Below are 12,000 nucleotides of genomic sequence, written 5' to 3'. Positions count from 1 at the left end.
ATCATTTATTTGTGGAAATGGCATTTACGTCATTAAATTGATACCTCAGCATCAAGTGTCCTGCAGTGGTCCAGTGGTAAAGTGTATATAAGTGATGCGTATTCTTGGAGTTGCGAGTTCAAACCCGGATTAAGCTATATATATATAATATATATATATATATATATATATATATATATATATATATATATATATATATATATATATATATATATATACAACATGTTTTGTTTTGGTTGTTTGTTTTTGTATAAAGCCTCACACACTATATTAAGCGAGTTTGTTTTAAACATGACATACATATTAATTCATTTTACCAGGCCTTATTCCACACAACTCCGTGAATTTCCCGTGGAGCCAGCCATTCAAACAAAAACAAACGAAACAAAACAAAACAAAACAAAAAACATTATTGCCAACAGCATTTGGTGTTCCCAGGCGGTCACCCATCCAAGTACTAACCAAACCCAACGTTGCTTAACTTCGCTGATCGGACGAGAAGCGGTGTTCTCAACGTGGTATGGCCGTTGGCATGAGACTGCCTACACATTGTGGCTAATAACCAACTCTTTTTAGTCATCACGGCAGGATACGGACCTTCTTGTGGTGTCTTAATGGTAATTGTATCCTAACATATTTTTGTCTCCTTGGCATGGATATTTAACATCGTTTATTCAGTCTTGGGTTTATGTTCTTTCGCCATTTACAGACATTTTACATCTACCTACTTCCTCAGCCTACCCTGCCAATTTCTAATGAATTTGTGGATTTTCTTTTGTAATACATACATGTGTGTGCTCATCTGCTCTTCAGTTTTTATGATATTTGTCTCATCTGTCCTGCTTTATGATACTTTTACAAAGAACATGAACAAATGCTTCTATTTTAGAGAAGATATGGGATCCAGGTTTCGGAGCCGTAAAACCAACCGTCGTGATTGGTGGACGAGTTGCCAGGTTGCAGCTTCTGTACCGTGCCGGCACATAAATAGGTTCGGCTCAAGCGGCGGCAGCATCATTCCCCCGTGACTGTCTGAGCGTCTCTCATCACCTTGGTTATCTCATCATCATCATGGTAGAAGCAAAGCCTACCAAGAAGGCTGCGGCTGCTGCTGCTGTGGTGGCCACCACCAGGAAACCTCGCGTCCAGGTTGCTCACCCGAAAACTAGTCAAATGGTTCTAGCCGCGGTCGCAGCACTCAAAGACCGTAAGGGCTCGTCTCTACAAGCAATCAAGAAGTACGTTGTTGCCAACAACAAAGTCGAGGCTGCCAAGATCGCCATTTACATCCGAAGATTTCTCAAGAAAGCAGTGGCTGACGGCATTCTTGTTCAGACCAAGGGAAGTGGAGCTAGTGGATCATTCAAGCTGGCCGTAGCAGAGAAGAGGGCCGTTCTAACTCCCAAGAAAGCCACCACAACCAAGAAACCATCTACAGCAGCAAAGAAGGCCGTGGTAACTCCCAAGAAAGCCGCCACAAGCAACAAACCACCTACAGCCTTGAAAAAGAAGCAGCAGCAGCAGCTTGTTGTTGGGAACAAAAAGCCCAAAATAAAGAGAGCTTCAAAATCTCCCAAACCACCCAAGGCAAAGAAAGCTGTCAAGAAAACAACAAAGGCAAAATAAACGACGACATGCAAGCAGCATGAATACACATGACAATAAACATCCAGGCCTCCCCCCTCAGTGGAGGGGCCTCATATGATTCCAAAAAGAGTTTAGTTTTGTAGACAAATAAATCATTACTTTTGGGGTAGATTTACTCTGTATATTATATATATATATATATATATATATATATATATATATATATATATATATATATATATATATATATATATATATATATATACACACATACATGGGTGAGGTGATATGGTACCAAAGTTTTGGGTGAGGTGATTGACATTTACACAAGATAAAACACGAACCAATGGGAATAAAAACATAAGAATGGAAGTAACTGCAGAAGGCCTATTGGCCCATAACACAAGCACTTCCTCTTGATGCTTCTATATTGGTTCGGAGTCTTGAAGCTATAATATATATATATATATATATATATATATATATATATATATATATATATATATATATATATATGCACACAAAACTAAATAGTCTTGTTAGACAAATTGCCCCTATTAGAGGCAAGTTGACTAACAAGCCGAATGACTGCAATTGTTTTGAATTTGAGTTAAATCTAACATAGAAATGTAATCAAACCTAACCTATGCTAACCCAAGCTAAGCTAACCTAACCTAACCTAAGCTAAGCTAACCTAACCTAACCTAACCCAGCAATTCATGATCTTAATATAATACTGTTAATTGGATAAACCAATTTGGAAAGAAATGTTCGAAAATAACAAAATTAACTGTGCTTGTTAGGAAAATTGGGCCTTGCATACTTGTCCCAATAGTGTGGTTCTCGCTTTTAGGTACGACATAAACGTATACCTAAGTTGAGAGAGAAAAAGATTCGCACTCAAACATGCATATCGATTGCCAGTCCTGAATTCTGGGTAGATATTCGTGTCCTCCCTTTTCATTTACCATCATTTGGATACTATCAAAACAGCTCTGAGAAGGATAAAATGAATAAAACGGGTAGCTCACTCATGTAAAAAGGAAGAGTTGGGAAAGATCTCTCTCTCTCTCTCTCTCTCTCCCTCACCCCCCCCCCACCACCAATGATCCTGCTCTGCTAGTATATAACGGAACAAACCTTCCCCCCCCCCCCCCACCCCTCCCTCCCCAATCAGAGTCCCTTTAAGCATGCGAGGATAAAAAATAGATTTCATAAGACCCAATGTGCTAGCTGATATCAAAACAATTTATGTTATCGTCTATTAAGCCCTTCAGTAAAAAAGTATAGGGACCTAATTAGGTCCTGTTTTGAGGTGGTGGTGGGTGGAATCGATGGATTAGCCAAGCTCTTATCCGCCGAATCCGTAGAGGGTACGACCCTGGCGCTTCAGAGCGTACACCACGTCCATGGCAGTGACGGTCTTCCTCTTGGCGTGTTCCGTGTAGGTTACAGCATCACGGATGACGTTCTCGAGGAACACCTTCAGGACGCCACGGGTCTCTTCGTAGATGAGACCCGAAATACGCTTCACGCCGCCACGACGAGCTAAGCGACGAATAGCGGGCTTGGTGATGCCCTGGATGTTGTCACGTAGCACCTTACGATGACGCTTGGCGCCACCCTTTCCGAGTCCCTTGCCTCCCTTGCCGCGTCCAGTCATGGTGTTGAAGTTGTGTGAATAATAAAATTTCGGAACTGAATTGAACTGAATAATACAGGAGAAGATGCCCATTGGGGCGAGCCTTGAAGTGGGGACAGCTGAAGAGTAGTCGGTGAGAGGAAATGCTGAAGTTGAAGAAAAAGTGCCAGGGCTAAACCCAGCTGCGTGACAATAAGTCGATGCTGCAAACAACCCAACAACTGGCTAGGCTTGGAGGCGGGTCTGGAAGGCGGCGGTGGCAGTGCTTCAGCATTCAAGGTGGAAACAATCTTTCTTCATGTGGTGTCTTCTTCTTCTTCAATTTGGTGTTTCTTCTTTCTTCTTGCTTCGAGTAATCATTTGATGTTTGTAATCGGCGTAGTCTGGTGGGAAAAGGTCCTTTGACAATGTGGTTTCGTCGCATTCAACGAAGATTACTTCGTTCTTTAGTGTGTACTTTAAGTTTGGATCATTCAGCAGGCATTCCGCATACCTTGTGTTGAGTATTTTGCTGGAGAGGCGTCTGTATTCGGGAGTTCCAAGTGTAAGTTGTTCACGTTGATCATATAGTGCGGAGACTCTTGGAGACTCCTGTGTTGCTGGAGATGGTGATTGTGCTTCAACGTCAATCGAGGCAGTAGAGTCATCATCGGAAAACAAGTGTTGGTTTTCAGAAGCATCAGGTGTAGGTACTTGTGAAGCTGGTGTAGTCTCAGGTGCGGCTGGTGTATTTTCTGGTGAAGCTGGTGAAGTTGGTGCAGTCTCAGGTACCACTGGAGAAGTAGCTGGTTCGTCTGGAGTAGTAGCAGTGTGCAAGGATGTTGCAGAGTCTGTATCAGGTTGCACAGGGTGGGCGTCAGCAGACAGGATATCTGCCAATGCAGTTGAAGAGATGGTGATGCTGATGTTAGAAGCAGAAGTGGTATTTGTTGCTGAAGTCGTAGCATTGGTGTTGGCTGAGGCTGTTGTTGTGAAGAGCTCGTCACGAACAGTAAATGTTGGTAAACCGTTGTCAGCGTACATAATGTTCAGAATTCGTACAAATTCCTTGGTGTTCGTGCCTGCAATCATTTCAGCAGTGCGGATTAGTCCCATTATGACGTTGTGGTTCCTGTTAGGGAGCAGCATCTGGTGTGGTGAGGGCTGGCTTGTTGATTCAGCAGAGTAAACTTGTGGCTGTCGCTGCTGCGTCGATGATTGGTTGGCGGGCTGGGACCCAGGGCCCCAATGGGATGCAGTCTGTGCAGAAGCTCCGCCCCCTCCCGGAAGCAGAGGAAAGTTGGCGGCTTGCACGTTGAATGTTGACGGTTCTCGTCGTGTGGTGTTGGCTTGCCTGGCTTCGGTCATCTTCTGTATTTCTTGACGTCTTTGTGGACACTCAGCAGAGACGGCAGTATGGTGACCTTGGCAGAGAAGGCATTTGAGGAAGTCGCTGGTGCATTGTTTGAAGTGGTGACTCTCGGCGCACTTGCTGCACCGTTGGTCCTGAGATGGGCAATTTTTAGTGAAGTGCTCATAACTATAGCACTTAAAACACTGTCGTAGCTGGTAGTAATGTTCTCTTGTTATTTGTCGGGGTGTACAAGCGAGGCCGAAGCACCGGAAGCCGTTGGTGGTAGCAGAGGTAGCTTCCTCAGGCGAGGTGAAGGTGACCTTCATAGTGGAGAGGTGGCTGTCCTGCACAGGGATGAATTTTACGGTGACTGCAGTCAAGGAAGGGTTATCTTCGGTTATGCTGGTGGCGACGTCAGTGGTAGCTTTTTCGGAGATGAGGGAGCTCACTCTCCTTACGAAAACAGTCCTGGCTGCGAGGTAGTGTCGTGGTGGGGTGAGGAACATGTGCGCCTCCTCGAGAGCAGTGAGGTGAATGGGGTTAAAGAGGCGTTGTACGGCCTCGGCACTGCTGAACAGCAGTTGAGGGAGTCCATCATCGTTGAGTACGACGTCCAGGGGTGCAACATTGGTTGTAGTGGTGATCAAATCCGATATCTCTGATCGAGTAGGGGTCTGGTTCCCTCTGAATCGTACCTTGATTCGGTAGATCATGGCTCTAATCGTTGCTGCCTAATGTTTACCCACCCGGCAGTGCTGGGTGCAGGAGAGCCTGATCTAGAGGGTTGCACTTTCCTTAAGAGGTCTCCCGTCTCTTACCGGTTTAATGCACCGGATCAGGGTGGGGTCTGACCTCTTAAAGCAAAGTACTCTGTGAAAAAAATTTCGGCACGATTTCCCCAGACTATATCCCGTCAAGCGGACGTACTTGTAGCATGGCAACTCCTAACTCCTGCCTGTCCTTACTTTATGCTTGTACTCGAGCAGAAACACGGCTTTCTCACAACGCTTTCAAAACTGCAGTTGCCTACTCGTCTGTTTCACGTCTCTGTGAAATGACTTTTGCACAAATCCAAAAAATAGAGCAAAATCAGCGATAATAGTGTTTGAGGTGAGCTGCCTGTTGGCTGCAGCCAGAGGAAGGAGGGGAGGGGCAACGGGGTGACGTAGGCGAGTCGAGCAGCCAATGGCGCTCGAGCAAGCGCCTCGAGACGGCGTATATAAGCAAAAATTTTTCGGCGCCGGCCATCACAGGTTTCAACGCCCAAGCCGCCATCTTCCCGGAGCTCCCGGGAGGACGTCCCACTGCTACTACCAGCCAATGGGGAGCCAGCTCCCAAACGCCAACCAGCGATTCGTCGAGCCAGCCATCGCCACCGGCCCAACCAAAGACAAAGCTAATTGGGCAGAGCACAGTAAAAGCTCTGATATCAACAGCCAGAATTACTGCTGGCAATAACCCCCGAGAATTCGTGAGGCTTCTGAAAATTCTGTACAAGGCGAACGGTCTCCCTACCTTCATTGTTCCTGAGGAAGTTTTCAACGCTCCGCGTTCATCTCCAACAACTGACCCTGTAGAGGAGGATGCTGACTCTACATCCGACGACGACGATTCCGCCACTGCAATGCAGCCCTCAGATCCTGTTCGGGTACCTACAGCTCACAAGACTCTGCCTCATGTGACCCCCACTTCTGCATCAGTTCCCGTTACCAACCATGACATCACTGTGAACGCAGCCACGCTTTCTGACATACTGTCAGCTCCTGCTCCACACGCTTCTCAAGCTGCTGCTGTCCCTTCACCCGTCTTAGTGGCGAATTTCGCTGCTATCGACCCTTGGTGTGACCCTATAGAGGGTACCGACTATGCAGCACCTTCTGCTGCAGTACCTACCGCTGTTACACACCCTCCGAGAACTCTACCTTCAAGACATCAACCCTCAAGAACCCAACCTTCAAGAAATCTACCCCAGCGTGTCAACACCCCTGCTCCTCACTCATCTGATGAATCGGATGAGGACGTATCTGTCGGTACACCATCACCCCCAAGGAAAGATCACCTTCAAGCATCAACACGAACCGTGACCACCAAGACCGACAAGCCCAACAAAAAAAAGAACAACGATCAAAGTTTGGTGAAATCAACAAGAAAGAAGACTCCTAACGAACTGACTTAACATCATCTGACATCAAACCTCCACTGCCAGCTGCTTGCGTTCCCGGCCTCTGTGTGTATTGCAAATGACACCCCACTCAATTCTACTTTCATCTCATCAAGCTCAAATCCACGGTGGTTGGGCCACCGATCTTTCATCTCCCCTCTTCACCTCATCTCCAGATCCTTGCTCAAGATTTCTGCAACCTCGCCCCGTTCTTCCATCCCCTGCTTGCCAGCTCTATGGACTTTTTAATCCGTTAATCCGGCCATCACAAACCACAGTTGTTCACCATGGCTCGCACCAAGCAGACTGCTCGCAAGTCCACGGGAGGCAAGGCTCCTCGTAAGCAGCTGGCCACCAAGGCAGCACGCAAGTCTGCTCCTGCCACAGGGGGCGTGAAGAAGCCTCACCGTTACAGGCCCGGAACGGTCGCCCTGCGTGAGATCCGTCGTTACCAGAAGAGCACAGAGTTGCTCATCAGGAAACTTCCCTTCCAGCGTCTGGTGCGCGAGATTGCCCAGGACTTCAAGACCGATCTTCGCTTCCAGTCGTCTGCCGTCATGGCTTTACAGGAGGCATCCGAGGCTTACCTGGTCGGTCTCTTCGAGGACACTAACCTCTGTGCCATCCACGCCAAGCGTGTCACCATCATGCCAAAGGACATTCAGCTTGCTCGCCGTATCCGTGGAGAGCGTGCATAAGCTAAAACGACCACCCTAGTATACACCAAACTCGGCCCTTCTCAGGGCCAAAATATCCTTCTAAGGAGATTTCAGACATTCCTAGCATCAGTCATATGAATTAACCTTCATCTATACATATAATAAATAAATAAATACAATAATTTAGGTGTCATACATACACTGTACACGTGATATCAATAAATCAAGTCATTTGTAGTACAACCTGTCCTCTTACAAACAAAACGCCGTCGCTTTTCATTCTTATGCACTGCCAAGGATCCTCCCCCCCCCCCCCCCCTCCAAAAAAAAAAAAAAAAAAAAATTGTCATACTGTACTAGAAATAAAAGCAGCTTGTATAAGTGACATACTGTCCTGTCCTGTTTTATTCTGTTTTTGGTCCTCTGGCTTAATCTGTTAAGTTAGGAGATGACATTTTAAATTAACCGTTTTCTTGACATTTTCAAACCTTAAGAGGGTGGCCTGCATAGTAATCCTAATGTGGAACATAACAATGAATCTCTAATCTCTAGAAAAAAGATACCGAGTGTTTATATGTGTGTTGAGAGAGAGAGAGAGAGAGAGAGAGAGAGAGAGAGAGAGAGAGAGAGAGAGAGAGAGAGAGAGAGAGAGAGACATGCAGAGACAGAGACAGAGACAGACAGACAGACAGAGACTGAGAGAGAGAAACACACACAGACAGTTTCATAAATATTCTCATTTTATAGCTATTTGCTTTCAGTGACAGAGGTTTTTGTTATAATAGTATTGGTGTCTAACACTCACAATCTCTTTAGAAATTAAAGTGTGGCTCCAATGGAGCCGAGTTTGTTGGTTTGAGGCCAAGCCACCACCACAGGGCAGTAAGTAAGCCGTTTACTTGGAGGAGGTGTACTTGGTGACGGCCTTAGTGCCCTCAGAGACGGCGTGCTTGGCCAGTTCTCCGGGCAACAGGAGCCTTACAGCCGTCTGGATCTCCCGACTGGTAATGGTGGAACGCTTGTTGTAGTGGGCCAGGCGAGAAGCCTCGGCGGCGATGCGCTCGAAGATGTCGTTCACGAACGAGTTCATGATCGACATGGCTTTGGAAGAGATACCAGTGTCGGGGTGGACCTGCTTCAGCACTTTGTAGATGTAGATGCTGTAGCTCTCCTTCCTCCTGCGCTTCTTTTTCTTATCGCCCTTGGCAATGGCCTTCTGGGCCTTTCCGGCCTTCTTGGCAGCCTTTCCAGATGCCTTGGGTGGCATGATGATGAAGCTCGTGCTGGCTGGCGTTGCGATACAATAATGAACTTTTGCGCGAGTCGAGCTTTCCTTTTATATCCCGCTCGCGACTCAGCTCAGAGCGGGTCGCGTGGCGGAGCGCGCTGATTGGTCAGTGGCGGACTCCCTTGATCCTGAGCGGGGTATATAACACGAAGCTCGATCTGCGGGCCGGCATAAAACACCACAAACCCACAACAGCAGCAGCAATGTCAGGACGCGGCAAGGGAGGCAAAGTGAAGGGCAAGTCAAAGTCTCGCTCCAGCAGGGCCGGACTTCAGTTCCCCGTGGGCAGAATTCACCGTCTGCTGCGTAAAGGCAACTACGCCGAACGCGTCGGTGCTGGCGCTCCTGTCTACCTGGCAGCCGTCATGGAATACCTCGCTGCCGAAGTTCTGGAGCTCGCCGGTAACGCCGCACGTGACAACAAGAAGACCCGTATCATCCCACGTCACTTGCAGTTGGCCATCCGCAACGACGAAGAACTCAACAAACTTCTGTCTGGCGTAACCATTGCACAGGGAGGTGTTCTTCCAAACATTCAGGCAGTTCTTTTGCCAAAGAAGACAGAGAAGAAGTAAGCACTTCTGCCACCCACCACGACAAATACCATAACCAGGCTCCATCCGGAGCCACACACACTTTAATAGAGAGATTCAAGTAGACAATCAACTTTCAAACATTAATAATAACATTTATATTGATTTCATTTGGAATGTGTACATAACAAACAAACAAAACAAAATTATAGGGGATATTCAGCATCACTTGGAAAATTAACCAATCATATAAATCCAATATATATTTTATATTTTACTTTAAGCGAGGAATTCATATTCTATCAATTTTTAATCATACAAATGAACAAAAGCAATTCTTCACTAGACGTAATGAATGAATAAATGATCAAGGTTTTAATGTGTTTCATGAATAAATATATATATATATATATATATATATATATATATATATATATATATATATATATATATATATATATAATATAATATAATATAATATATTATAATACTTGTGAACCAGAATATGTTTGAGCAGCAGCGATCGTGCCATTGGCCGAAGTGCAACAATTCAAATAATTTAAAGGGCCTGCTCGGGTATATAAGAGAGGCTGGGAGACTGGGGCCGGTGGTGGGTGATGGGTGATGAGTGATGGTGTGGTGTGGTGTTGTTAAGAGTTGATTTACGGCCAGCCAGCCAGCTGCAGCCAAGGCAGGGCAGGGCAAGGCAAGGCAAGGCAGGGCAAGGCAAGGCAAGGCAAGGCAAGGCAAGGCAAGGCAAGGCAAGGCAAGGCAAGGCAAGGCAATAACAGGACAGGACAGGCAAGGCAAGGCAAGGCAAGGCAAGCAGGCGGGCGGGCGGGCGGGCGGGCGGGCGGGCGGGCGGGCAGCCAGCCAGCCAGCCAGCCAGCCAGCCAGCCAGCCAGCCAGCCAGCCAGCCAGGCAGGCAGGCAGGCAGGCAGGCAGGCAGGCAGGCAGGCAGGCAGGCAGCCAGCCAGCCAGCCAGCCAGCCACTCCCACTTTGTATTTATATGCATTCAATTTATATTCAAACATTATATATGTTAAGGGCCTAGTTTTAGTGTTTATTTTAAAAATGACAAACATCGAGTCGTTTTACCAGTCCTTTAGCGTTAACGGTGATGCATTTTAAAACTGAACAGAAATCACCTTTTCTGGATATATCAAATATCGAATCCGCTTAATGTGCCTACAATTCAATCATTCAAAAAATACATAATTTACATCATGCCTTTTCATAGAACAGACAATAAGATTTGAGACAATAAGAACTTTAGTTTTATAACTAAAGTTGCACAATTATACCAACTCTATGGTGGCTGGGTGGTAAGGTGTGTGGCTGGTGTTTTGGAAGTCGCGAGTTCAAACGACCCAATGGGAGTACTTTTTTTTTTTTATGCCATACAATCTTCCTAGTACTATTATGTAGGTGTGTGTGTGTGTGTTTTTATTCATTCTTTGGTTTTATAGATGACATACATATTGACTCCTTTTACCGGTCCTTAATTAGGCTCTGGGGAAGCAATGGTGGTGGTGGTCGTGCATTTAAAACTAAACCAAAAATCACCAGTTCTGGACGCGTCAAATATCATATCCGCTTAATGTGTCTACAACCTAATTACTTAAAACTACACTATTTAATTCATTCATATCATGTGCATATTGGTCATTATGCTCATACAACCGACATAACAATTTATTTTCATTATTAGAATCATACATTTCATCAAGTAATACAGATACAAAGAGATTTTCTTTCTGAGAAGACCGTTAGTATTGGCTGGCTGGCAGGCAGGCAGGCATTTGAGGGTTATTATTTCGCCTGTTGATTGGGGGGAGGGTTGATGTGTTAGGGGGTTTTCGGTTAGGTGTGGTGGTGGTGATTGGTGGTGATTGGTGGTGGTGGTGATTGGTGGTGATTGGTGGTGAGTAGTGGTGGTGGTGGTGGTGGTGGTGGTGGTGGTGGTAGTAGGTGGGAGGGGGGGGGGGGGGGGGGAAGGGGAATGATGGTCTGTGGATTCCTTCTCCGTACCCCTTACATATAAGCAAAAACATGCCTTCCTGTGGGTATAGAAACATTAACACAAATTATATCAGTAACTGATATTGTAGCCTTTTAAACAGAAAAGATTTGTACATACAAATACTTTTAAATTATCATTTATTTGTGGAAATGGCATTTACGTCATTAAATTGATACCTCAGCATCAAGTGTCCTGCAGTGGTCCAGTGGTAAAGTGTATATAAGTGATGCGTATTCTTGGAGTTGCGAGTTCAAACCCGGATTAAGCTATATATATATAATATATATATATATATATATATATATATATATATATATATATATATATATATATATATATATATATATATATATACAACATGTTTTGTTTTGGTTGTTTGTTTTTGTATAAAGCCTCACACACTATATTAAGCGAGTTTGTTTTAAACATGACATACATATTAATTCATTTTACCAGGCCTTATTCCACACAACTCCGTGAATTTCCCGTGGAGCCAGCCATTCAAACAAAAACAAACGAAACAAAACAAAACAAAACAAAAAACATTATTGCCAACAGCATTTGGTGTTCCCAGGCGGTCACCCATCCAAGTACTAACCAAACCCAACGTTGCTTAACTTCGCTGATCGGACGAGAAGCGGTGTTCTCAACGTGGTATGGCCGTTGGCATGAGACTGCCTACACATTGTGGCTAATAACCAACTCTTTTTAGTCATCACGGCAGGATACGGACCTTCTTGTGGTGTCTTAATGGTAATTGTATCCTAACATAT

At 45.3% G+C, this 12,000-nt stretch overlaps 2 non-coding genes across 2 annotated transcripts; both read right to left on the bottom strand.

Moving 5' to 3' along the window:
• Positions 1 to 413: 413 nt before the first annotated feature.
• Positions 414 to 532, bottom strand: LOC138362090 (5S ribosomal RNA). Its single transcript, XR_011227405.1, has one exon. It is a non-coding gene; the product is annotated as a 5S ribosomal RNA (ribosomal RNA).
• Positions 533 to 11,776: 11,244 nt separating this feature from the next.
• On the bottom strand, positions 11,777 to 11,895 carry LOC138362089 (5S ribosomal RNA). The gene has a single exon (XR_011227404.1). It is a non-coding gene; the product is annotated as a 5S ribosomal RNA (ribosomal RNA).
• Between the last annotated feature and the right edge of the window lie 105 nt (positions 11,896 to 12,000).

This window comes from Procambarus clarkii, unplaced genomic scaffold (assembly GCF_040958095.1).
Source record: "Procambarus clarkii isolate CNS0578487 unplaced genomic scaffold, FALCON_Pclarkii_2.0 HiC_scaffold_1176, whole genome shotgun sequence".
Classification (NCBI taxonomy): domain Eukaryota; kingdom Metazoa; phylum Arthropoda; class Malacostraca; order Decapoda; family Cambaridae; genus Procambarus; species Procambarus clarkii.
The sequence above is the reverse complement of the archived record's forward strand: the minus strand, read 5'-3'. Positions and strand labels throughout refer to the sequence as shown.